The 26,586-nt window shown below is 44.8% G+C and overlaps 1 protein-coding gene and 1 non-coding gene across 2 annotated transcripts in view; both read right to left on the reverse strand.

Moving 5' to 3' along the window:
- CHID1 (chitinase domain containing 1) overlaps positions 1-26,586 on the reverse strand; it is a 274,987-nt gene that overhangs the window by 118,590 nt on the left and 129,811 nt on the right. The window lies entirely within an intron of this gene.
- On the reverse strand, positions 4,776-4,882 carry LOC135878801 (U6 spliceosomal RNA). Its single transcript, XR_010561408.1, has one exon. It is a non-coding gene; the product is annotated as a U6 spliceosomal RNA (small nuclear RNA).

The raw sequence follows: 26,586 nt of genomic DNA on the forward strand, positions 1-26,586 counted from the left end.
ATAATCAAATTCTAACAGACCTTGTTCCACAATCCAATAGTTTTATAATGTAATTCCAGCATCCAAAAAGCCAGCATTCTGACTAGTGTGCTAGTGGTCTTTGTCACTCAGATGAATATCTGTACAGAGTGGGGGTTTTTAAAAGGCACTGTTAGATTATTAAAAAAGCAGCAAGACTATAACAGAGAAGCAGGAATCACTTGATTTTCTTTCCAACAAGCATTAATACTAACACTGCATATGATGGAGCAAAAAATAAAATCAAAGATTGGAGTTAAATATTTTTCTCTCATTTATAATGATGATTAGGCAGATACTTAACAGTCCAATATCTTTATCCACCAGATGATCATTTGCTCGGGTCTAGTCAGCAGCTGTGAGAAATAAAGGACAATTATGATAAGTGTTATCATTTAAGTTATGTTCACTGATAAATGTACATGGCTTCATAAAATAGCCTGCATTGCTTTTAAGCAGAGTTTTAATATTGCCTATAACAGTTTATTCACTGCTTGACCTTTTATGTGGGTGAATCACTTTTGATCAGGCGGCACACCAAGAAGAGCTGAAAGAAGTGCTGTGTACGGCGTCCTTTTCCTCAGAAGGCAGAATGAATTAGTGTTAGCCATTGAAAGATACAGTCTAAGTCTCACTTAGCATGAAATAGGGAGAGTTTTGAGGTCATCTTTAGAAGAGCAGTTTACCCACCCCAGTTTCCATTCAGGATGTGCTTACTGATAAGGATAAATGCCATCCTAAATGTGCAATACACAAATAAAAGTATGCATTTCTTATTTTCCGCAGAACAATTCTGCTAACCAAGACACTCAGGTCCAATAGTCTCCATATGCAAGTCCACAGTAACCAGGTGAGTTTAATCGTCCTTTTGATCGTCACATTAATATAAAGTCATTTTTTCCTTTTTTTTTTTTTTTTTTTTTCAAAATCTGGGTCCTCTCATGTGTACAGTCAAGCACAAAGTTAACCCTCCATACAAGACTGAAATCTATACAATAAAAGTCTAAAGAAACTTTTTTTAAAAGTACAGCGTTGCATATGTACTTAGATATGAAATCTCTATACAAAGAATCACAATACTGGAGTTACACAGATACATGAAGTTCCAAAACAATTAAATATATTAGCGCACACTAATGTACCAAACCCAAACACAAGGAGCTCCAACATCTGACATGAAAAAAATTCATATTACTGTTCTCCCTGGGATATTTCAAGACATGACAATTAATGTCAATTCCAAGCTGTACAGTTTCAGCATGGAAAACAAAACAAAAAACAAAAACAAAAAACCCCATCTTGCTACTCTACAGGTTCATTTTAACACTCAATGGCCACGTCTATCTAAGTGTGAAGTTAATGTGGCTTTGTTCTATAAGCAGTATCCAACCCTTGATAATGCTGGAGTGGGAAACAAAAATCCCAGTCAAATTTAGGATCAGGTAAAGGATACACTACAGGCCCTTTGACCCAGCACCCCACCAAGAGCCTTATGCCATAATCTGCAGTAACCCTGGAGGACAAAAGAAAACAAAACAATTTTTCTAACTGTCTCTAGAAAAAAGCAGCATTATACACTAGACCACAGCAGAGATTCACACTTACAAGGTATAAGTAGAAGAAAAACAAACAAGACAAAAAAATAACGTGAATAAACCCAAAAGAAAGTTTACTTATCTGTACAGTATCTGTGTGGTCCCTATCTATATTCCTCTCAAGGTATGCACGTACTTTATACTCCTGAGACCAGAAGATTTTCACTGGTCCACGCTAGCGCTCTGAAATGAGGGCATAAGTGGCAGCATGGACCGACTGCCTCTCTACTTTTTTCTACTGTGAACAGCCCTAGGATAAGGTTCTGACGCAGAGGGGTAGGAGGTGGGGAGTGAAATACAGATAGGAACCACACAACTTGAAAAACTCCAGTTACTATACAGGTAAGTAACCTTTCTTTTTAATTTGAGTAATGGTCCCTTTGTGTATTGCACTTGAGGTGACTCACAAGCAGTATTCATTGAGGAGAAGTGTGTACGGAATCTTGCTCTACCTTTGACTGGAGGAATGCTCTGCCTATGGATTCATGTGCTGAATAAACTTGTACCAGAGCATAATGTTTGGCAAAGATGCGAATAGAGCTCTACAGGTCTCCAGAAGAGGGACATCTCAAAGTGAAGCTATCGCTGCAGCCTGGATCTGTTGAGTAAGCCCTCAAACCTTACTGGGGAGGGATTCACAGTTACCCCGTAACAAAGCCGGACACAAGCCAAAATCCATTTGGAAAGTCTGTGTGAGCAGATTGCTTCCCCTCTGTCACCAGATCTATAGTTTGGATATAGATTATAATTGATTGTTTAACACAGAATAGACCGGCAGGGTTCAGCCAGATCAGCTACAGCATCAGAATTGTCATTAGTGTGAGAATCTCAATGAGCAGATGAGAACCACTTAAAATTTTGGAATAATTTTTGAATCATCAATAATTCTATTAGCACAGCACACAGAACCACAAACATAGCACAGCAAACGAGTTAGAAATAATACACAACGTACAGCACATGTATTATTTACACCATCCTTTGCAGGGAAACCCAAAGTGTCAGTCATTATCCTCCTCCTCATCATCATCACTGGTGTCTCCCACAGCACACAAGCCAGGTAACATTTTTTATAATGCATTACGCTGACACCCCTTGTATCTTTAACATTTTCATGAGGGTTTCAGCCCCTTTTTCCTTATCTGAACTTCCACACCCCAGTTTTGCTGAAGTCCCCCATTTCCTATAGGCTAATTAACCATTTAAATCAAACTCATTAGCATTTATGTCAATTGGTTGCCATAAAATCATGACTGGTGTGGAGAAAGTAAATAAGGAAGTGTTATTTACTCTTCATGACACAAGAACTAGAGGTCACCAAATGAAATTAATAGGCAGCAGGTTTAAAACAAACAAAAGGAAATATTTCTTCACACAACGCAGTCAACCTGTGGAACTCCTTGCCAGAGGATGTTGTGAAGGCCAAGACTGTAACAGGGTTCAAAAAAGAACTAGATAAATTCATGGAGGATAAGTTCATTAATGGCTATTAGCTAGGATGGGCATGAATGGTGTCCCAAGCCTCTGTTTGCCAGAAGCTGGGAATGTGCGACGGGGATGGATCACTTGATGATTACCTATTCTGTTCATTCCCTCTGAAGCAACTGGCATTGGCCACTGTCGGAAGACAGGATACTGGGCTAGACGGACCTTTGGTCTGACTCAGCTTGGCCATTCTTATGTTCTTATAGGAATATTACAATCAAACCTTGTGCGTTTCAGTTATACATATTGCCTAAAAATATCCTAAACTGTAACCTGTGTTTGTGGTTTCTTACTTAACACTAGTTGACTAATTTTTAATACTTGCATACTGTTATACTTTACCTTGTGACTTAAGGTGACTTGCCTGTCATCTAATCATGTCAAGCCCAATCCTTAGTTATGCTAAGCCATCCTTACCTTATATGCCTTGGGACTGTTGACTCACTACTTGCATTACAGCATTAATCAATATCTTTCTTTTCATGTACATATATGCATGCAAAGCTACACCTCTCATTCATTCCCCAGCAAAGGAGACAAAGCATTTTGAGGATTTCCTAAAGGGTTTTGCCCTCTGCAGGTAGAAGGCCAAGGCTCGACATACATCCAGAGTGTAGTTTTTTGTCCTATTTGGTAGCATGAGGCTTCAGAACGTGTCAAGTACGTAGATAACATGATTTAGAGGAAATTACAAAGTTACTTGGGAATGAATTTGAAAGTAAACTCCGGGAAAACTTTGTCCTTATGGAAGACTATATAAGGTGGATCAGCCACAAGAGCTTCCACCTCCCCTACTCTTTTGGCTGAGGCGATGGCAACCAGAAAGGCAATCTTCAAAGATAGATAAACAAAGGAATACAAGGCTAAGGGTTAGAACGGAGCCTCCATTAATGCCAATAGGACATAGGCTGAGATCCCATGTGGGGTTAGATTTCAGTATCAAAGGAGAGGATCTCACAAGTCCCTTTAGAAACCCCACTGTAATAGGATGGGTGAAGACAAAGATGGTGAAAGGCATTAATAGCTGCCAAGTGGACCTGCAAGGAGCTGAGAGATAGTTCCGACATTTTTAGAAAGAGGAAATAGTCCAGAATAGTAGGGGTCTTGACTCCCTCTGGGGGTATCTGGCAATGCTGGATCTTTTCCATTTTGCTGTGTAGCATTTCCTCATGGAATCTCTTTCACTATTGCTCAGGATGGATTGTATCACTTCCAAGCATGATTTTCTAGGTCCATTGCTCATACAAATACCATGCCTCTGTCCTGAGTCAAGAAGCCTGGGAAGAGCTGAATATGGATGCATATTGGGACGTTTGGTGAATGCTTGGGAGCTAGAACTGCCTGCACCACCCGGGAGCAATCAAGATCACAGATGCTCCATTCTTTCATCTTCCTCAGAACTTGAGGCAGGAGGTATATGGCCTGTGACTGGAATGTAAAAACATCACACCACTGCATGGCTTATATGTAGTTCAAATGAAAGCAGTATCACAGAATCGTAGAACCGGAAGGGACCTTGAAAGGTCATCGAGTCCAGTCTCCTGCCTTCACAGCAGCACCAAGTACCATCCCTCACAGATTATTTTGCCCCAGATCCCTAAATGGCCCCCTCAAGGATTGAACTCACAACCCTGGATTTAGCAGGCCAATGCTCAAACCACTGAGCTATCCCTCCCCCCTTATATGGAACACTTCACGAATTTGCGTGTCATCCTTGCTCAGGGCCCATGCTAATCTTCTCTGTATCATTCCAATTTTAGTATATGTGCTGCCGATGTCATCACAGTACATTTAAATGTAGACAACGGAGGCAAGAACTTGGCCCTTATACCAGTTTCTCCCCATGTGTACCCAGTCAGCCAATAAGCTAACTAGAAAAGATATGATTTTTTTGAGTAGGGCTATTCTGGAACTAAGCACAGTTCAGTAAATAACTGGTGTAAGTGTACCTACCTCAGTACTATGTTAACTGTTTACATTCTTGTGACAGATCCCAGTTAAATATAGCACATAACTGAAGAATCCATTCTCAGTAGATTTAATAAAGGAGCAAATAGCTGTATGAGCCAATCAACGGTTACTGACGACTGTACTTTTCAGCAGCTGTTCAGAATGCAAATCCCTGCATTTTGGATACTAACCATTCTTTAGCTTAACCATGCAAATTCCTGCACTCCGATTTGCTACCACCATCATTATAACTTCTACCACACCTTCATCTGAGGGTTCAAACATGTTTTACAAATAGATTTAGTTTCAATAGAGAGAAAGGCAAGTATCTCCTTTTTATAAAAAAAAGGGGGAAAAGACAGGCTAAATGATTTGTCTAAGGGCACACAGAAGAGCTAGGACTCCAAGCCAGCTATCTCTGGATCCCACTTTACCACTAGGCCAAAGGAAAAAAGCCTCACTATTTTAACAATTATGTATCACAATACAACAATTTCATTGCGCTTCCTGTTAATGCAGTAGTAGATTATCTTGAGCTAACATACCCCACTCTTCATCATTAAAGTTCGCTTAGATATGTTTATCAGCTTGGTTATCTTGGATGCAGGAATCACTTTCAAATTATACACGAAGAGGTATTTAATTACATCTAACCTAAAAATTTTGTTTTTAAATTGACTATAAAGGCAAAAGGACGAGTATCAGAACCTCATGTCTCTAATGCAATACATGTACACCTCTACCTCGATATAACGCTGTCCTCGGGAGCTAAAAAATCTTACCGCGTTATAGGTGAAACCGTGTTATATTGAACTTGCTTTGATCCACCGGAGTGCGAAGCCCTGCCCCACTGGAGCACTGCTTTACCACGTTATATCCTAATTCGTTTTATATCGGGTAGCGTTATATCGAGGTAGAGGTGTATCTGTGGCAAATCATGCAACCCAATGTCTGAAACATAGTGGTCACTCACAGTTTAAGTTATGTTATCCTTCTAAGAATATATTCTATATAATAACTGCACAAGTAAGCCCTACAACTCTATGATCTTTAGGGGGAATATATAGCAATTAAGAGTCAAATCAGGCATCTGACCAGATTGAACTCTGGGAATAAAGAACTGTATTTAAAAGACTTCATTCTCCCAAAATTAACAATTAGGAGTTTTAAAATCTATGTTCATTGATCTATTTAAATGCTCATTAAATGTAAATTCTATTTTCCTTAACATTTTATTTGGAAATCTAATACTGCTGAATTACTAGAGTAATGGAAGAAATCTATGGGCTGGTCTACACTGGGGGGGGGGGGTGTCGATGTAAGATATGCAACTTCAGCTACGGGAATAGCATAGCTGAAGTCGACGTATCTTATTTAGACTTACCTCGGGTCCTCACGGCGTGGGATCGACAGCCGTGGCTCCCCCGTCGACTCCGCTACCGCCGCTCGCCCTGGTGGAGTTCCGGAGTCGACGGGAGCGCGTTCAGGGATCGATATATTGCGTCTAGACGAGATGCGATATATCGATCCCCGATAGATTGATTACTACCCGCCGATTCGGCAGGTAGTCTGGACGTACCCTTTGTCAGTGACAAACTGTAATGGATTTCTTACATTAGTTACCACTTTGCTTTTTAGATAAAAACTTCTGATGAGTTGGCTTGCATTGTCACCTGACCATCAGTGAAAATATCCCCACCTTGAAAAGATTTTGGGTGTTGCATTTATTCATTTATTTACAGTAGATTCTTGGTGTTCGATTCAAAAACAAAAATGGACTTGCTCGAACATTAATCTGCTTAATTTTAATCAAATTAAACCTAAGTAATTTATCTGCTATGCATTGAATACAAAATGTGCATACCAGTGACAACGCTGATCTCATCAGAATCCTTGATCATCCAGTCACAGTCTGATGAAAAGCATCTGCTCCGGCGGTCTGCTAGTGCATTCTGTAGATCTGGGAGCTGAATTGCCATGAGACATATTTGATGCCAAATGCTCCCATTCTATAGACGGACCGCTTCTTGATAGAAAGGGGAAGAACAAACCCACCTCTGCTTGTCGATATGAAACTTGCCTGTCATACTGTCAGTCATAACTTGAATGATCAGTATTTGGATCATTGGTAGGAAGTACAGGAGTACAGGCTCTGTGAACCACTCTGAGCTCTAATAGGTTTATATATAGAAAAGTCTCCTCATGGGTCCACAGACCTTGTGCATGAGGACAGCCCATAAGTGCTCCCCGTTCCAGAAGAGACAGAATGTCCATCGGTCACTAAAGTTCTGATTGGGAGGGATGGGAAAAAAAGGAACTCTCAGGTTGGAGTCCTTCCACTAATTTAAAGACATGAGACCATTGTGAAGGATTGAAGAGGCATGTCCAAATGGTGTCTGCTCCGTGCATATGCTGATTTTAACCAGCTCTGTATGCAAAGTAAGTGTATTCTGGAATGCTGCTAGATGACCATGCAGGAGGCCATGTGCCCAAATAGACAGGACAAGACCTTTTTCTTCAGTATTAGGAAGTAACTGGAGTAAAAACCTTTCCTTCTGTATTGTAAGGGAATCTTCTCTATAGATCAGAGACAAAAAAGTGAGGCCACCTCCTGATGTAAGGGGTTGCTGAAAAGGGATAGGAAAGGGGCTGTGGGTAGGCGTAATACGGAACTGTAGAAAAGATCCCACTGAAATGATCTCTAGGGCCCACCAGTCTGTTATCAGGTTCCATGACTCCTTGAAAAATTGAAGGCAATTCCCAAATGAGGGGAAGGAAGAGTACGGAGCCAGAAGACTGACCACAGAGTGACTCTCTGCCAACCCATCAAAATGATTTTTTTCATGTAGATGCAAAAAGGGATGAAGTCATAGCGGAAGCAAGTAGTCTTCTCCCCCCCCCTTTATTTTTTTTAAAGGATGTCTCTTTCATGGAGGCTCGCTGGTGGAAAAAGGTACTACGTGAAGGTCTCTGCCAAGCATAAGAGTGTGGTCTCCCGTTTTTCTTAGGAGTTGATGTATAAACTCCAGAAGAGTGAAACATGGCCTAGTAGTCCTTTAACAAGTTAAGGGGCTTGTGGGTTTTTGCACCAAAAAGATTCAGGCCCTGAACAGTAAGATTCAGGCCCTGAAAGGTCGACTGCACCTCTCTTGGGATGCCAGAATCTTGGAGCCAGCATGCCATTCTCATAACAATGGATACTGCCATGGACCAGGATGCAGTATCGGTAGCATCCTGAGCTGCCTACATGGATGTCTTGGGAATTAACCACCCTTCTGAAATCAGAAATTTAAACTCCTCTCTGTTCTCCTGTGAGAGTTTGTCAAAGTCTGAAAATTTACTGTAATTTTAAAAGGTCAAACCACACCAATAATGCCTTACAACTTGCAGTCAAAAACCACTGGCTGGCAAACAAACAACTCTTACATCCCAATAAACAGAGTCACTTTGACTCCTTATCTCTCTGTCATTCATGGCTGCTGACGACAGTTCCTTTCACTGGTCACTACAGCCACTAGTGAGCCCGATACTGGCTGAGTGTATAGCTACCACACCCCAGTGGATACATCTGGTACCTCTTACCTACTTTTATAGCGGTAGAAAAAGACGGTTACTTACCTTCTGTAACTGTTGTTCTTCGAGATGTGTTGTTCACGTCCATTCCACATTAGGTGTACGCCCGCCGCTTGCATGAACGTCGGAAACTTTTTCCCTCAGCGGCTCCCGTCGGGCCCGCAGGGTCTCCCTTCCCGCCAGAGCGGCGCCCCGCCCCAGCGTATATATACCCCTGCTGGCCCAACCCTCCCTCAGTTCCTTCTTGCCGGTGACTCCGACAGAGGGGAAGGAGGGTGGGAAGTGTAATGGACGTGAACAACACATCTCGAAGAACAACAGTTACAGAAGGTAAGTAACCGTCTTTTCTTCTTCGAGTGCTTGTTCACGTCCATTCCACATTAGGTGACTCACAAGCTTACCATTGGAGGAGGGTAGGAGTCAAGGAATAACTGATTGAAGCACCGCCCTGCCGACCATCGCGTCCTCTCTGGTCTGATGGTGGATCGCGTAGTGGGCTGTGAAGGTATGAACCGATAACCAGGTGGCTGCCTTGCAGATCTCCTGAAGCGGGACCTGCGCCAAGAAGTCCGTCGAGGACGCTTGGGCCCTAGTAGAGTGAGCCCGGATCGGAGGTGCAGGCACGTTGGCGAGCTCGTAGCACGTGCGTATGCAAAGCACGATCCACGCCGACAGGCGTTGCGTCAAAATAGGCTGGCCCTTCATCCGTTCTGCAATGGCCACGAATAGTTGAGTCGACTTGCGGAAATGCCTGGTACGGTCCAGATAGAAAGCCAATGCCCGCCGCACATCGAGGGTATGCAGGCTACGATGGCGTGGGTCCGTATGGGGCTTGGGGAAGAACACCGGCAAACAGATGTCCTGCCCCATGTGAAAACTCGTGACCACCTTAGGGAGGAACTTAGGGTGAGGCCTAAGTTGCACCTTATCCTTATAAAAAACAGTATAAGGGGGTTCCGAGGTGAGGGCCCTCAGCTCCGACACCCTCCTAGCCGAGGTGACAGCCACGAGGAACGCGACCTTCCATGAAAGGTGCATGAGGGAGCAAGAGGCCAGGAGTTCAAAGGGGGGCCCCATGAGTTTAGTGAGGACCAGATTGAGGTCCCACGGGGGTAAAGGTGGGCGAGTGTAGGGGAACATCCTATCCAGCCCCTTGAGGAATCGGACCACAGTGGGGTTGGAAAACACGGACAGCCCCAATTCCCCCGGGTGGAACGCCGATATGGCGGCTAGATGCACCCTAATAGAAGCGGGGGCCAGGCCCTGGCGCCTAAGGCTCAGCACGTAATCCAGGATCATCGGTATCGAGGCCCGCAAGGGCTGGACGCGCTGAGACTCACACCAGAGGGAGAAGCGCTTCCACTTGGCTAGGTAGGTTGCCCTTGTGGAGGGTTTCCTACTACCCAGGAGGATTTGCTGGACCTCCTGGGAGCATCTGTGCTCCGCTTCATTTAGCCAGAGAGCAGCCATGCCGTGAGATGCAGCGATGGCAGGTTCGGGTGGAGTAGGCGACCTCGATCTTGTGTTATGAGGTCGTGATGGAGGGGGAGGGTTATCGGAGAGGCCACGGACAGCTCTAAGAGAGTTGTGAACCAGTGTTGACGTGGCCACGCCGGGGCGATGAGAATGACCTTCGCCCTGTCCCTGCGGGTCTTTAGAAGGACCCTGTGGATGAGTGGGAACGGGGGGAAGGCATACCGCAGGCTCCTGCCCCACGGGATTGCAAAGGCGTCCGCCAGAGAGCCCGGACTGCGGTTCTGGAAGGAGCAAAACTGTGGGCACTGGCTGTTGTCCATGGTGGCAAACAGATCCACCTGGGGAAACCCCCACCTCAGGAAGATTGAACGGAGGATGTCCCGCCTCAGCCTCCACTCGTGTGTGAGATAGGACCGGCTGAGACAGTCCGCCAACCCGTTCTGGACCCCGGGGAGATATGCAGACTGGAGGTGCACTGAATGGGCTATGCAGAAGTCCCAGAGGAGGAGAGCCTCGTGACAGAGAGGAGAGGACCGGGACCCGCCCTGCTTGTTTATATAAAACATAGCGGTAGTGTTGTCCGTCAGAACTGACACGCCGTGCCCTCTTATGGTGGCGTGAAAGGTCTGGCAGGCGAGGCGAACCGCCCTCAGCTCCTTCAGGTTGATGTGAAGCGACTGTTCCTCCCTGGACCACAAGCCCTGAGTGCGTAGGTCCCCTAGGTGCGCCCCCCAACCCAGGTCCGACGCGTCTGTCACCAACGTCAGAACTGGTTGTGGGGCGGCGAACGGGACCCCCGCACAGACCTGCTGTTGGTCGAGCCACCAACAGAGGGCGTTCGATACCCGAGCCGGGATCGTGACAACCATGTCTAATGGGTCGCTGTTGGGGTGATATACTTGGGCCAACCACAGCTGCAGAGGCCGGAGCCGGAGGCGGGCGTGTCCAACCACGTGGGTGCATGCCGCCATGTGCCCCAAGAGCTGTAAGCAACGTCTGGCCGTGGTCGTGGGGAATCTCTGGATGGAGGCCATGGCCTCCTGGATTGCCCGGAAACGCGATACGGGAAGGCTCGCCCGTGCCGCCACCGAGTCCAGGACTGCCCCTATGAACTCCAGTCTCTGTGTGGGGACTAGTGAGGACTTGGGCACATTGACCAACAGGCCGAGATCGCGGAACACTTGTAGTGCCAAAGTCACGTGGGCGTGAACCTCTGCCTCTGACCGGCCCGCTAGGAGCCAGTCGTCTAGGTATGGGTAGACGCGCAGCCGTCGTTTCCGAAGGAAGGCCGCCACCACGGACATGCATTTCGTGAAGACACGTGGGGCCGTTGCGAGGCCAAAGGGCAAGACCGCAAACTGAAAATGGCGTTGCTGGATAGTGAAGCGCAGGAACCGCCGGTGAGCCGGGCGGATAGCGATGTGAAAGTAAGCGTCTTTCATATCGAGGGCAGCGTACCAATCCCCCGGATCCAGGGAAGGAATGATGGTACCGAGGGAGACCATACGGAAACGTGGTTTTTGCAAATACTTGTTCAGCTTGCGAAGGTCCAGGATAGGACGGAGGCCCCCTTTCGCCTTGGGAATGAGGAAGTATCTGGAATAGAACCCTTTTCCTCTGAGGTCTGGAGGAACCTCTTCCACCGCCCCTACCGCGAGGAGGGTCCGTACCTCCTGCATAAGGAGTTGCTCGTGAGAGGGGTCCCTGAAGAGGGACGGGGGGGTGGGGGGGGGGCGAGGAAAACTGGAGGGCATATCCTGACTCTACCGTGCGGCGGACCCAATGGTCTGATGTTATATGGGACCAGGCACGGAAAAAACGGGATAGGCGGTCCCTGAAACACAGGGGAGGATCCGGGGAAGAGATCGGTACGCTGTCCTCGATCGCGTCTTCAAAATCCTTGTTTATTGCCCGGCTGCGGCTTGTTGTTGTTGCCCTGGCCTTGACCCTGGTTAGGCGTATTGTTGCGCCTACGCCTATTGTCTCTGCCCCGCCTACGGTAAGGTTCGTGTCGAGGGCGAGGCTGGTACTGCCTCTGTGGAGGCTGAGGTTTAAAGGGTTTCCTCTGCGTCACAGGGGTATGCATCCCCAAGGACTTGAGGGTAGCCCGCGAATCCTTGAGGCCATGGAGCCTGGCATCTGTCTGCTCCGAAAACAACCCTGTCCCTTCAAACGGAAGGTCTTGGAGGGTGTTTTGCACCTCTGGAGGAAGACCAGACGCTTGCAACCACGCTGAGCGTCTCATTACCACGCCGGACGCGATAGTCCTAGCGGCCGCATCAGCCGAGTCGAGCGAGGCCTGTAACGAAGTCTTGGCCACCGCCTTTCCCTCGTCCACAATGGCCGCAAACTCGGGCTGCGATCCCTGAGGCAAGGCCTCCTTGAATTTAGACACCGACGCCCAGGAGTTAAAGTTATGCCTGTTGAGGATCGCCTGCTGATTCGCGATCCGCAACTGGAGGCCTCCCGACGAGTAGACCTTTCTGCCGAACAAGTCTAATCGTTTCGCCTCCTTGGCCTTGGGGGCTGGGGCCTGCTGGCCATGCCGCTCCTTCTCGTTGACCGCCGAAACGACCAGCGAACATGGGGCTGGATGGGAGAAGAGGAAGCCAAACCCCTTGGATGGGGCAAAGTACTTCCTCTCGACACCCCGTGCGGTCGGCGCAGAGGAGGCTGGCGTCTGCCACACAGTTTTATAGTTCGACTGTACAGTCTTTATTAACGGAAGAGCAATCCTGGAGGGACCCTCCGGGCTGAGAATGTCTACCATGGGGTCCTCCTGCTCGACCGTCTCCTCCGCCTGCAACCCCAAGTTGAAGGCCACCCGGCGGAGCAAGTCCTGGTGTGCCCGGTGGTCGATTGGGGGAGGGCCGGACACTGTTGTGCCCGCCACGGCTTCATCTGGTGAGGAGGAGGAGGTCATGGCCTTTTGAGCGTCCTCATCCTCCTGTAAGTCCTCCTCAGCGGGCTGGCCCTCCGGGGTGCGTCCCCTGCCCTGGGTCACGGACGGTGCCGGGCTCGGTGCCGAGTCCGCCCTTTCGGCCTCAGGTGGTCTGGAGACCGTAGCCTCCGCACGGGAGGTGGGGCGGCACCGTGGGGAGCGGGACCGGTCCCCTGAAGGGCCCGATCTCGAAGTTCTGGATGGCGGGCCTTGCTGATGATAGGCCCACGGGGTCCAGAACGGCCACTGTCCCGGATGGCTCCAATGCGGTTGCCAAGAGGCCTCGTGCCGTGCAGCGGCATGCCCTCTGCGGCCGTATCTCGACAGCCCCGAGCTCTCTTCCGACGCAAGCGACGGTGACCTGGAGGGCCACGGCGGTGCCGTGGAGCGGTGCCGGTCCGGTGTTGGGGAGCGGTGCCGTCGGGACCGGGACCGTGAATAGCGCCATACCGATCTGGATCGAGAACGGTACCGTTGACCGCGGGACCGGGAACGGCTGCGGGAGGACGGTCTTGGGGTCCTCACCGTCGAAGCGTCCCGGTGCCTGCTTGGACCGGGTTGCTGGGACGGTGCCTCGCTCGCGCCGGGGCCCGTCTGCTTGGAGGCCCGTTGCGCGGCGGGAAGGCGGGAGTCCACCGAGGCAGAGCTCGACCGGGACCGGCGCCGCGAGCGGTGCCGAGATGGCGACCGCGATGGGCGCATCATCGCCGGCTTGCCCTTGGAAGGCAGTCTCGGCGGAATGTCTTTGGCGCGGAGTGTGCTGACGGAGGACAACTCAATGAGGTCCTTCGCCGCCTCAAATGTGTCCGGGGTGGAGGGCTGTTCCAACAGTTCCTCCAGCCCCTCCTCCTCACTCGACGCGCTTGTCCCGGGGCTCGACGGGCCTTTCGGCGCCGGAGCCACTGGTACCGGGGCCGGCACGGCTTTGGACGCACTAGCGGTCTTCGTTGGTGCCACCTTCTTGTGCGGGGAGCGACCCCGGGCCTTGGGCTGGCTCTTGGACTTGGCCGGCGAAGCAGACCGGTGCCGGGCGTGATCTCGCCGAGGCGGCACCGTAGGTTTAGTCTGCACCGCCTGTGTCGGGTCGCGGACCGATGCCGGGGCACTCCTCACCGAAGCCGACGGTGCCGTGGGAGCGGAGGGCTGTAACGCCAACTCCATGAGGAGCTGTTTTAGGCGAAAGTCTCTCTCTTTTTGAGTTCTGGGCTTGAAAGCCTTACAAATTTTACAGCGCTCCTTCTGGTGTGCTTCCCCCAGGCAACGGAGACACGACTCGTGCGGGTCGCTCACTGGCATGGGCCTGCGGCACAAGCCTTGAAGCCTTGGGCGTGCGGCATGCCCCGCCGCCCAGGGCCGGTGCCGGGGTTGACCAAACCCCTATCACCAAGAGTTTGTTTGGTCTTTGTAACAACTAAATAACTACTTAACTCTAACACTTACTAAACAATGAACTGATAACTATTGCTAATGGCTATGCTAAGGGACACTCTCAAGTGAGAGAAGAGTTGTTCCAACGTCGCCACGGGCGGTAAGAAGGAACTGAGGGAGGGTCGGGCCAGCAGGGGTATATATACGCTGGGGCGGGGCGCAGCTCTGGCAGGAAGGGAGACCCTGCGGGCCCGACGGGAGCCGCTGAGGGAAAAAGTTTCCGACGTTCGTGCACGCGGCGCGCGTACACCTAATGTGGAATGGACGTGAACAAGCACTCGAAGAAGAATTACTGTCACTGATGTTTTCCATGGATGCTAAGCACTATTTAAAAGCTTAATCGATGGGAAGTACCAGGTGCCCAGGCACAAAGACATGGAGAATGTCCAACAGTTTACATGAGGTTTCTTGTACCTTCTCTGCCAGTATCTCAAGGGAATTGACTATATGTCTGAGCAGATCTTGTAATCTTTTCTAGTCATGTGGGTGAGATGGTGTGGATGGGACATTCAGGGACAAAAATGTTATTGCAACTGGCATTGTCTGATCCTCATCCTAAAGTGCTCCTCCTTAGATAGGTCCTCAGAGGGTTCAGATTCATGGGCTGAAAGCTAAGACACCCCAGGTCCTTGGAAAGGTACAGGAGAGGAGGTTCTGATGCTAGGAGGGGGTGCAGGAGTGTGATATCTCAAGGGGTAAAGACCACGGGGGTTACAATAGGTTCACACGGGAACACTATAAGGAAAAGGGCCTGGGAGCTAAGGAGAAGGGTACCAAAGCATATGCCCACTTTTATATTCCCTAACAGATCTAGACATCTATGAAGCCCTTGACTCTCTCTCCGAATCAGAAGGTTCAAACAAGGGTGCCCTTGTAGCATATGCAGGTGATCTCTCCTCCCTGTGCTGAGAATGTGAAGGTGAAAAAGAGCATCTCACGTCTAAGGGAAGGGGAAGGGCAGGCAAAGCCAGAGTGCTAAGTTGTGTTGTAAGTCTGGATATAACTGGCATTGGGGAAGCACCCAGTGCCTCAGAGGTAGAGGGGAATGCTACCATGATGGGGATATTTAACCCTCTGGATAGCAGTGGAGATTTCAGCTCATTCTACACCTGAAGATCCCTCAATACTGCATACTTCTTCAGTACCAAGAGGGATGAAGCCATACATCTCAGTGTGGGAGTAGAAAGCATTAAGGGTTTATGGTGCCATGTGTCCAGTACCAACACATTAAGTGGAGATGTGAGCAGTGCCAGCCAGGCCAGTACTGACAGAGCTGATACAAAAAGAGCCAGCACAGAAGTGCTCAGTGCCAAGGTACAACCTCATGCTATGGCCTGGTACTAGAGGCAAATAGCTATGAACCTTGAGACAGTGTCAGAATCCCAGTACTGTGCAGCCTCAGAGCTCCCACAGCACCCAGCTCAGGCTGTGGACTCTCCTTCACTTAGGAACAGTGAGGTGATTTGGGTTTCTTAACTGGGAATTCCCAGTGGGGATCTGCCTCTGCTCTTCCCTAAGGAAAATGCTCCCTCTTCTCTGACCACCTGGCTTTTTCAGTCCTACCTGAGTCCAAAGCTGGAATGGTCTTTGAAGACAGAGCTTGGGAGCCAGTGGAGATGGAACTCACCGCGGCACTTCTCCACTGAGGTGGCACTTGTCCAGGGGAACTGCCTTGCACTGATCAAAGACTGGCCGTATGGAGTGTCTAACAAAAATGTTTTAAGACGTACCCCTGCCCATCAAAGTCCTTTTGGAAACTACTTCTACACCGAGCATTTGTCAGGGATATGTGTGTTCCAAGACAAAAAAGGCACCTGGTGCATCCATTAATAGGTATCACAGCCTAACAGGAGGGACAAAACATAAAAGCCTGGTGACTTAGGATGGGCCATCCCTAAGTCCTGGTACGCAGAAGAAGTTCCCAATTAGAGAAGAAAATAGAATAAGAAAGGTAAAACTTCCAAAACTATCACAAAAAGTTTCCAATAGGCAGACTATCCTTTCTACAGGTAACTAACACTAATGCATACAACAATATACAAAGGGAGTGTGAAAATAAGTTGCGCAACTCATGGACACCACAGGCGTTAGGCAATGAGAAGGAACCGAATGGCAGTCGAGCGTGAACCACACTTTATACCATCAATACATAAGGACACTTAGGGCTCATGTATGGCCCCAATGGACACGTCTGGCCAAGAGACTCCATTCTTGAGCACATGGGCCACATGTGCACAAAGAGTGGAACATATATGGACATGTACCCAAAGAGGAACTGAAATGTTTATAACTGAACTAGCTGAAGCACCAATGTTTCAGTGCAGCCACACATCAGTTATACTAGATCACATTAAGGATGTCTGCACAGTTTTGCCCTGCACCCATATCAGTGCTCTGTGTTCCAGTTCGACTGCAATCTTCTTTGAGTTTCCTGGGACAGATCCTGGAAACAATGTTTTGTGGGAAATTTTCAAGATGCATAAGATACCTCTAGGAGCGCAGAGGAATTGAAGGAATAAGGTCAAGTTGCCATATTCCCCTGGGGAAGTCCCATAATTCCCCTGGACTGATGGCAATTCTAAGCTGATTTTGCAATAAGGGGGTCAAGAAGAATATACAATTTGGTTAGTGGGAGCTGTTGGTTCTCAGCATCTGTGAAAGTGATCCACTTCTATTTACTTTAGCAAAACAGATTTTAAATATTCAGAACCATGGAGACTTTTCCTCCATATTGTAACACTTAAAAGTAGGTCATATTTTGATCTCTAGTAACAGGGTCATTTTATTTAAAAAACCACTTCAGTACTGTTCAATTAAATAGATCCTGTATAGAGTGAATTTAGCTCTAGACATGTATAAATGGATTATGGTTTAGCAGCAGCTTTACTGGATCAAGTACAGCAAAACTGGATCAAGTATCAATTAGTATATGCCAGGACAAAACACGGTGCTCTTATTACAAGACTTTTACAGCACTCAGTCTGACAATACTATTATACCTCTGCTCACAACTATGTAAAATCCCCATTATAATGACCTTCAAGATGAATATTACAAAGTAGAATTAACATTCTTGACTGTCAAGGATGATCTTAAGAAAGGGAAACATTCTAAACCTTCACACCTTACACTTGCATTAAATGGGGCATGCAACTTGGAACCTACTTAAATTACAGGTAGTTAAAGATACTACATCTGTTCCTGACTCCCCCTCCAATATCTGATTTTACAGACAATTTTTTCTCCCCTACAAAAAGTGCATCCCCCCTCCCCATTGCTCTGTGAAAGACCACCACGGTCTTTCAGTTCCCCTGAATATGGGGGGGGGGAGATGAAACGATACACAAAGTGCTGTCAAATCCACAAAGTAAATATGGTGAAAGAGAAAAGTGTAACAAATACTAATTAAAGTACCATATTTTCAAAATCAAAACCAGGACCCTATGTGTCAACATTCTTCAGGATCTCACTCTCTCTCTTACACACACACATACACACACACACACGGCCAAGTGCTCTACATTCTGGCTCTTTTCTTTGATGAGCTCTACCTGTGTCAGAAAAATCACTCCTGAAGTCATGGAGCAGGTCAGAGAAAGGCAGTGCTCAGTGTCTTCCCTCAGTGTCCCTCCATTTCTCCACTCTCTATGGTCCCAACCACTATAGACAGGATGGAGTTGGAGGAACAGATGGAGTGCCAGGTCCCCATCCCGTCACTCCCCACACCTCTACTAGATGGCTGGAGCAAGACTAATTAGCCAGGATGATCTCATGAGACCCATCTTGCAATACTGCTGCCTGATGAGTTATAACAAGCCTTGACCTTGGCCAGTGGTTGCTGTGAAACACACACTTACTATGTGATGAGTTCAACACACTTATCAGTGCCAACTCTTGCAATTTTATAGCAAATCTCATGATTTGGAATTTGTTTTTATAAGGTTAACTCCTGAAGTTTGCTCCTTATCTAAAATTGCCATCATCTCCCATTTCTGTCAACAAGACTGAAGCTACAAACTGCACTTAGCCAAGATTCTCCTGTAAGAAAATGGCAAAGAGTCTGCTCCATCTAAAGATGGTGTCCCCTTAGTCACACAGTGAACCAGGCAGGGAAAGGAGAATGTGGAGGTGCAGGGAATGAGACAGCAGGGAGGGAGAATGGATTAGGAAGTGCGACAGAAAACTCAGGAGTCAGAGGAACTTGAGGAGACATTTTGATTGGGATTAATTAACTAAATGACTGACATAATTCATTTTAGTTCTTCCGGGACATATGTAAATCTGGGACTGTGCCAGTAAAGCTAGGACTTACGGTCTCTGATTTCAGATAAAAGCTTAGATGGCATATTACTTGTAACAAAAGGTAAATAATTCAGACCCAAGTGTGATTTTTTTTTTGGTCAGACATAAATGACAATGCTCTGAAACTTGGTGTTACCTACATTCACGCTAGATCTGGAGACATCCATAACCCAACTTAGTACAATTATACGGCCTCTCTTTTATCTTTAGCTAAAGGATGCCAGTGGTCTCATAATGGACACAAACTAAAACTCAGAATCCGAAAAGTTAGCTATAAGAAGGCGCATATTGTACTAACAGGAACAAAATCTAAACCTTTGGATAAGCTAAAACATAAAGCTCTTAAGTGCACTCCTGGAGGAAAGGATTATACAGTACCTACTTTGTCAATTTAAGGGCCATAGGTCAAATGACTTGCTCAAGTTCACAAAGAAAAAATCAATAGTAGACAGGAAAGCAACCTAGGAGTCGTAAATCCCTGTTTCCCTCTCTAACCACTAGTCACCCTTTGTACCTTTCAAAAATAAGAACTACCACAAAAACCATTACATTCTGTATACACTTGATTTTATAGCAACTTCTTCAAAAGAATGATGGATCAAATCAGACAGGATCTTGTCTGTGGAAGTTTAAACGAGCTATCCTCACTCCTGCTCTGCAGGTGGTATGTGTTCTTTGATCTTACATTCAAGTTTGCTTTGTAGTAGGTGGGATTTTTCGCCCTCACCTATACTGCAGTTAATTACTTGGCATATTGATTGGAAATATAGATTTAGCAAGAAGGTCTCAACAGTCTGGATAACAAGGAAGAAAAAAATCTTTAAATGTTCATGTTCACCTCAGTGTCCAGGTTGGTTGTAGTCAGTGGTGAAAGATAGGGGCTTTAATCCAACAACTCTGGAAAAACGTGTTCTGTGTACTGAGGGACGGCTGTCTGAAGCCACAGGCTTCAAAACCTTCATGCTGAAAGTTAGAATCATGAATCCATATTTAGACACCTAAATAGAAGTACGACTACTGAGGTTGCTCAGTATTTCTGAAAGCCAGGACATGTAGGTGTCTAAATATGGATTTAGGAACATAACTGTAGGCACCCAGGTTTGACAACCGTGGTCTCAAATGATAATAGACAAGTACACCTACCCCATAAGCAGACGTCTCCTTCAGGACCAACTGAATATTTGAACCTGTGATTGAAGTGTTCAAACAAAAGGGGCTTGTAACCTGGGCTTGGGAGACTCATTTTTAACATATACTAAAGCATTGGGCGATGGCAATTCCAAAAAAAGACTCTACTGCTTGCTGATTTGTTTTTAATACTGTACATAAGCGAAGAAAGATGGCTACGAAAAAGTAAAGCCTGCAAAATTATTAAATTGACAGAAAACTGGAGGCAAGAGATCCATCACAGTGAAACTTTTGTAGAATGGCAACAGCCGCCAAGGCACAGCCATCTAAGGTCAGTACTACAGCCTACTGTCCTTTTGGTTCTATTGCGGTTTGTTTTTAATCAACTGCTTTAAATTATAATCATATGAAATTATACGGTTCAGTGACTGTGCGCTCCCACCTTACACAGGTACCTAACAAATTACAAACAAATATTCCTTGCTCAATACATAGACATGAGCAATTTAACAAAGTGTAATTCAATTAAAAAATAAGCATTTTGTCATCCATTGGTTAGTATAAAATACAATATCGTGGGCCACATTTTTTACATTTTCTATTTCTTCCTTTAAGAACCACTATACATTTAGAAGCTGCAGATTTATTTTTCTAAATACATCTGACAGGAATAAATATTTCTGCACATCTGAAGTTAAACATCCCTAGTTCAATTTTTCTATCAAAGGCTACCAGAGAATACAGTAAGGCTGTGAAAAATAAAATTAGATTTCAGTTGACAGAACAGCTATGTACAACTGAATGACATTTTAAAATAGATTGATTCTAAAGGATGCTATTAAAGGGTTGTAATACATTTTCTGAACTATGAATGATGAAAATTAAGTTCTCCTATTAGGAATTTAATGTAAAGATAAGAGTAACTGGATTAAGCTCTACTGTGTTTGTATCAAATTTTTTTATTAATTGTGTATCCATGTTTTAAATCATCAACTCATTTATATTGACAGATCTGGCACTTTTTCATTACTAATGGAAGGTGTCTAAAAATGAAAGCACCAGTGGTGAAGTACCAAAATATCTGTATGTGATCATGGAGACTACAGCAATCATGCATGCAGAAGCAGACTGAAGTATTCAAAGACATTCAAAGCAGCAGATAAGCAAATGCTAATATACAAGACAGACTGAACACTGATCTCACTTTAAACAGCCAAGCAGGAAATGGGATGACTATGGAGATTGTGACCTGGGTTAGTCAAGATAACTAAAGTGATCTGCGAACAGCTGTGGAAGAGAGAATATTAAAAAGATAGAAAAATAGAGTAACGTACTAAATACTCCCAATCAGCAGTATTTCCATTCTGTTGAAACCTTAAAACTTCTAAAGATATCAGCAGAGTGAGGTAAGCATTGCTTCAGTGCATCCTCTAAATTCAATGTAAAGAAAATATCAGAACTAAAGACATCTTTAAAACACCTAACAGACCCCCAATATCTGACCAAGGTGAATCTTTAAGGAGACACAAAGCTCCACAAAAGTTCAGGTGATAGAAATCAGCATATAGACCATAGCCTGCACTGTTTGTGTGTGTATGTATATTACTGAGAAAGAGAGGGCAGTAAGCACATTATCTGAGGCCTGCTCTGCAATTCTGTCATAGTAATTTAGGTGGACTCAATTTGGAGCGAACCATTGTGGTGGGTGGCAAATTAAAATTGGCAGCTAGATCAGATTATATTACACAGAATAGCGCACCAGGAAACAGCAATGCGTATAGTGACAGTATATCTAAGCCAAATATTTTCATGCTTGCCCCAGGATAGTAAAAGCCTTTTCAGTCCTCCAAAATTTAGCAAAGACATTTTTCTTTTCCTTCTACTAACTAAGGGGGCATTTCTTTTTCTTTTTTTTTAAATGGCCATGGTATTTAAGTGCAGAACAACCTACTGGAGAGTTCTGAAGAAGTTCCTTGACCTGCACTCACAGCCTTTCCCACCCCTTAAATCCAAGTCCTCATGTGTATGTGTGTGTATTTTAAGTTTATCTGCCTCCTGTCCACATCATAATATTACTGACTTGTACCTTCCTCCTCTCTATTTCAGATTGGATCCTGGAGCAAGATGCTACTTGTTGGGGAAGAATTTACTGCGCATTATGAAATGTGACCCTGTTCCTCTGTCGTACAAGTTGATATTATTTGAGAATTACACCAAAGATTAGTTACAGATAGTTAGTTGGGAAGATACAGGAGCTTCATTCAAAATACTTTAGCTCCCCATTAGGCAACTTCCCAGACCGTATATTCTTAGGTTCACAATTAGTGGACACTATGACAGACTGTACCCTTGTGTTCATCCTTTTTACAAAACTATGGTAAATCTTGTACAAAGTATGCCTTCTGAGGTATCATTTGAAAACTCATAATTTGCTGATCATTATTGTCCTGGTAAAATGTGTGTGGCAATAGTGTATGTAGAGTTATAAGATTCTACTATATGACATTGCTGAGACATGCGCCAAGTTCAGAAAAGCAGGCACAGACCAGTTCCTCAGAGACAAAAGACAAACTGATGCCTCAGCCAGGTGTCAACACAATCAAATGGACTATCATCTGATTAAGTGGCCATTCTTTGGCAGGAAGAAGAGTGTGAGCAAGAAATTTACATCTTGGCAATAGAAAAGCTTGAGGGGTTCCCATGTAAACAGACTGACTATTGCCTGAAACCCAGTGGGAGATGATTCTCAAAGAGGAGAAAATGATATAAAAATGAAGAACAGAGAACACAAATCACCTCTCTCCTCTCATCTCTACTCATGGCATCAACAACATTTGAAAGACAAATGAAGCATCATTGAACTGGAGCAGTGGTCCTGGTTGAAGAAATCCCCTGTAAGCATGTGGTGAGAGAAAACTTTTGCTTTGAATTCACTTAGTTTGATAGGTTAGGTATTAGTTTGCATTTTACCTTTTATTTCTTTGTAACCAATTCTGACTTTTCTGCCTCATCCCGTGCAATCACTTAATATCTATCTTTCTGTAGTTAATAAACTTGTTTTATCTAAGCCAGTGTATTTGGATTGAAGTGTTTGGGAACCTCCATTTGGGATAACAGGGTTTGTGCATATCATTTTCTATTAATGAAATGATGGACTTTCTATGAGCTTGTATTGTCCAGAAGGAAAGAGCAGGCCTGTAGAAGACACACATTTTTGGGGACAGGTCTGGGACTGGAAAATTGCTGGTGTCACTCTGCAATATAATTCAGGAGTGGCTGGCTAGAAGCACTCATATAACTCAGCTGGGAGTAATTTACATGCTAGAGGCTGTGTGTAAGCAAGGCCAGGAGTGGTTGCTCTCATAGCAAAGCCATGTAAAACGCAGCCCAGATTGGAGAATTGAGGGGACAACTACCCTGGGGAATGTCACAGATATAACAACTTGAGATTTGCCATAATATCTCAGAAATTTTTAATTAAAGCCATTTTGTGGCTGAGCAAAAAAGGAGTTAGTCAAATTTTGCATTATTTAAATAAGATTGTGATAACCAAATGCAACTGTGCAATTACTATTTTACAACCATGCAACAAAGCTAGTGCTCTATATTCTGCTTATGGATTTCCATTGAGAAGATTTTAATGCTAAAGACTGGAGGAAAACCTATTAATGTGTAAAGAGGTTTCAGGTCTGGGTTGAAATAGGTCAGTGAGGTTCTGTGAGTAAGCCTGAGATATCAGTGCCTATAGTGCAATTGTTTAGGTTTGTCTTGAATAGAAACAGCGGTTGCACTTGGGGTCATACTTTGCTAGCATGTTAGCTAAGCGTAAACTAAACTCAGTTATTTTTCCTGTCAAGACAAACCCTTAGAGATAGAAAATTGCAGTCTCCAGTGTGGATCCAGACTGATCTTTCACGATTACATTCACTTAGAAAAATTAAAATAGTGGCTAAAAATTTCAAACAGGAGCCTTACTTTAGATTCCTAATTCCATATTTAGGCATCTAAGGGTGGGCTTTTCAAAAGCTAAAGTTACTTATCAGCATTTAGGCAGTTTTGAAAATCCCACCTTTAGGAACATCCTAAAGTTAGTCTCCCATTTTCAAAAAAATTAGCCAGTGCCCTTTCACCCATTAGTAAAACATTTCAAGCCAAACACCCTGGTCTAAGGGGCTTGTTTTGCCACTACAGAAACAAAATAGCTTTCTCCATTTAGAGTCCCATGTTAGTAATGTGCACCTTTCCTTTTTCCAATTTAAAATATTTTACTTTCCATTGTTATGCATTTTATGAAGTAATAAAAAAGCAAGAATAAAAATATATCAAACTTAAAGAACAAATTTAGCTCTTTAATATAAGAGAGTGACCTTTGGGTTTAAGGGCCCATTAACTACAACAATGGGTATTTCTTATGTGTGTACAAAAAAAACATATAGGACATTTTCTCTTTATCTGGTTGACATTGAGTTAAGATAACAAAAAAAAATCACATTTTTAAGTAAAAGACAGATAGGTTTAAAATGTATTCATTTTCTCATTAGAGAGAGAACTGACTGAGAGCACTGATCTATCGAGTAATACAGACAGAATTTGTGTAGCCTTCCCCGAACAGTTGCCAATATATCTCAATCCAGATATTTAAAACTAAATACAAGTTGGCATCCTGTTCGTTGTAAAGTGTCAAAAGCATGCAATCTACTGACGACAGAGCATCTTACCTCTGCCTGTGTAATCCACATACTTGCATTTCACAAATTAGTGATATAAATACAGAAAAAAGTAGGGTGAATTTCTAGCTCTTGATTTGTTTTATGGTACTTTGTGTACTTGAGGATTTATTGGAGACAGGCCAAAATCATCCAGAAATTGGGTGTCACGGGCAGTAGGAATGCTCATTAGCTGTTTGAAGCTACTTTGGTGATTTCCATTGTGGTCAAGCAGCCTGCTAGGACATACTCAGAATCATTCTCTGAGACCGGAACCAATGGGAACCGAAGGGCAGGAGAAGGAGTTTATAAATATGAGGAGTGGGAGCCAGACTGGAAAATTCAGCAGTGGAGCAGCTCCAGGATCAGAAGTGTTTTCTGTGTTCAAGGGACTTTGCCAGTTTTGTTGGATTTAGATTGCAGACTCCCTCACCCCACAGAAGGTGGAGAAGAGGACTAAAATTGCTGCAGGCTGTGCAAACTAAATACTGTAATTGCAGACACTCAAGGTGAGTTTTATGAAGCCTGCAGTCTTTAAAAGGAGCTTGCATGCCCTCTACAGGGTTTGGACACCATTTCACAGAGACAGAGAAGGGTAGAAACTCCCTCCCAGAAAGGTCCCCTTGGGAACTGTGTGTATTTGCAAATGAATAATTATATTTCTCATTTGAACTTATGATAGTAACAAGTACTAAAACTTGGGAGGGGAGAACCCTGAAAGTGTTATCTTTAAGAGTTGTTATTGACAATATTCACAATTGTTTCAAGGGTTCAGCACAGCCCCACTATCTTTTCTACTCTTGTTGCACCCAAACATTGTAAACAAATCCTAGTTTTTTAAATGATGGGATTCCCAGGCTGATTTTTACACAAGCAGAAGCCAGACAAAAAGTAACACATGGAGAAAGTTCCCCACTCCTTTTGCTCTTATGTTTTCACTCTGGCATTGGCTCATCTGCAGTTCCTGACCAGAAAAGCATTCTTGCTCTTGACATGCCCAATTTCCCCCCCAAACGGTGCGGTGGTTGAAATGTAGACAAAGATCCATTAGGGATATAACCAAGATAACTAAACATAAGATAAAAATCTGGTGTAGCACATAAATTAACCCATGTCTTCTGTGGAGAAAGTCTAGCACATTAATCCATGCTAATCTATTTAAAATTTCAGTATTGCAGCCTGACAGTACTGCAGAGCAAGCACACAAAACATGCAGTGAAAAGGTCACAAATTGAAAATCAGATATCCTGTTGAAGCAATGACATTATAAATGAGCTAGAGGAAATTATAATCCCATCAGAATTCAATAAAAGGTACTGATTCATTCAAGCTTGAAAAAGGGATGATGTTTGGCATTCTGATGTAGATGTAAATGCAGAGTGAAAGTGTATATGCAAATATCAGCATTTAGTACATGGCACTTGAACAGAAATTCTAGCATTTTATTTTCAATAAATAAAGAAGCAAAAAAATAAGACTGGCATATTCCATCTATTTATGTATCATTTAACATGTTTCATGGGCGAGAGGTAAAAATTCACCCTGAACTTACAACTCCAGCCAATGAATGGCAAAGTAATAATGAACTGTAAAAGAAAACATTCTCTTTTTGATTTGAAGTCCATTCAAAATTTCCAGTTTAGACATCCATCACCAACTCCACAGACTTAGAAGCAAGGGAAGTTTGCAGAGTTACATTCCTATAAAAACTGTTCTGTGAAGAGCTGCTTTATCACAACTTTTGAATAGAGATTGATAATTAGAGCTCTACACAAGGTTACTAAATGACTACACCAAAACAAAACAAAAAATGTGTTCAGGCTATGGAATGAAATTCAGAGAACAGATTTCAAGTTCACGGTCTATTTCTGCTCTACCTATCCTCTCTAGCAGACAGATTCCCACTTCCACTCCACCAACGATGTCAGCCTCGATAGCTCATTTGGAATTTTTCCAACATGCATTGTGTAAGGAGCAGAATAGG

This window comes from Emys orbicularis, chromosome 4 (genome assembly GCF_028017835.1).
Source record: "Emys orbicularis isolate rEmyOrb1 chromosome 4, rEmyOrb1.hap1, whole genome shotgun sequence".
NCBI classification, from domain to species: domain Eukaryota; kingdom Metazoa; phylum Chordata; order Testudines; family Emydidae; genus Emys; species Emys orbicularis.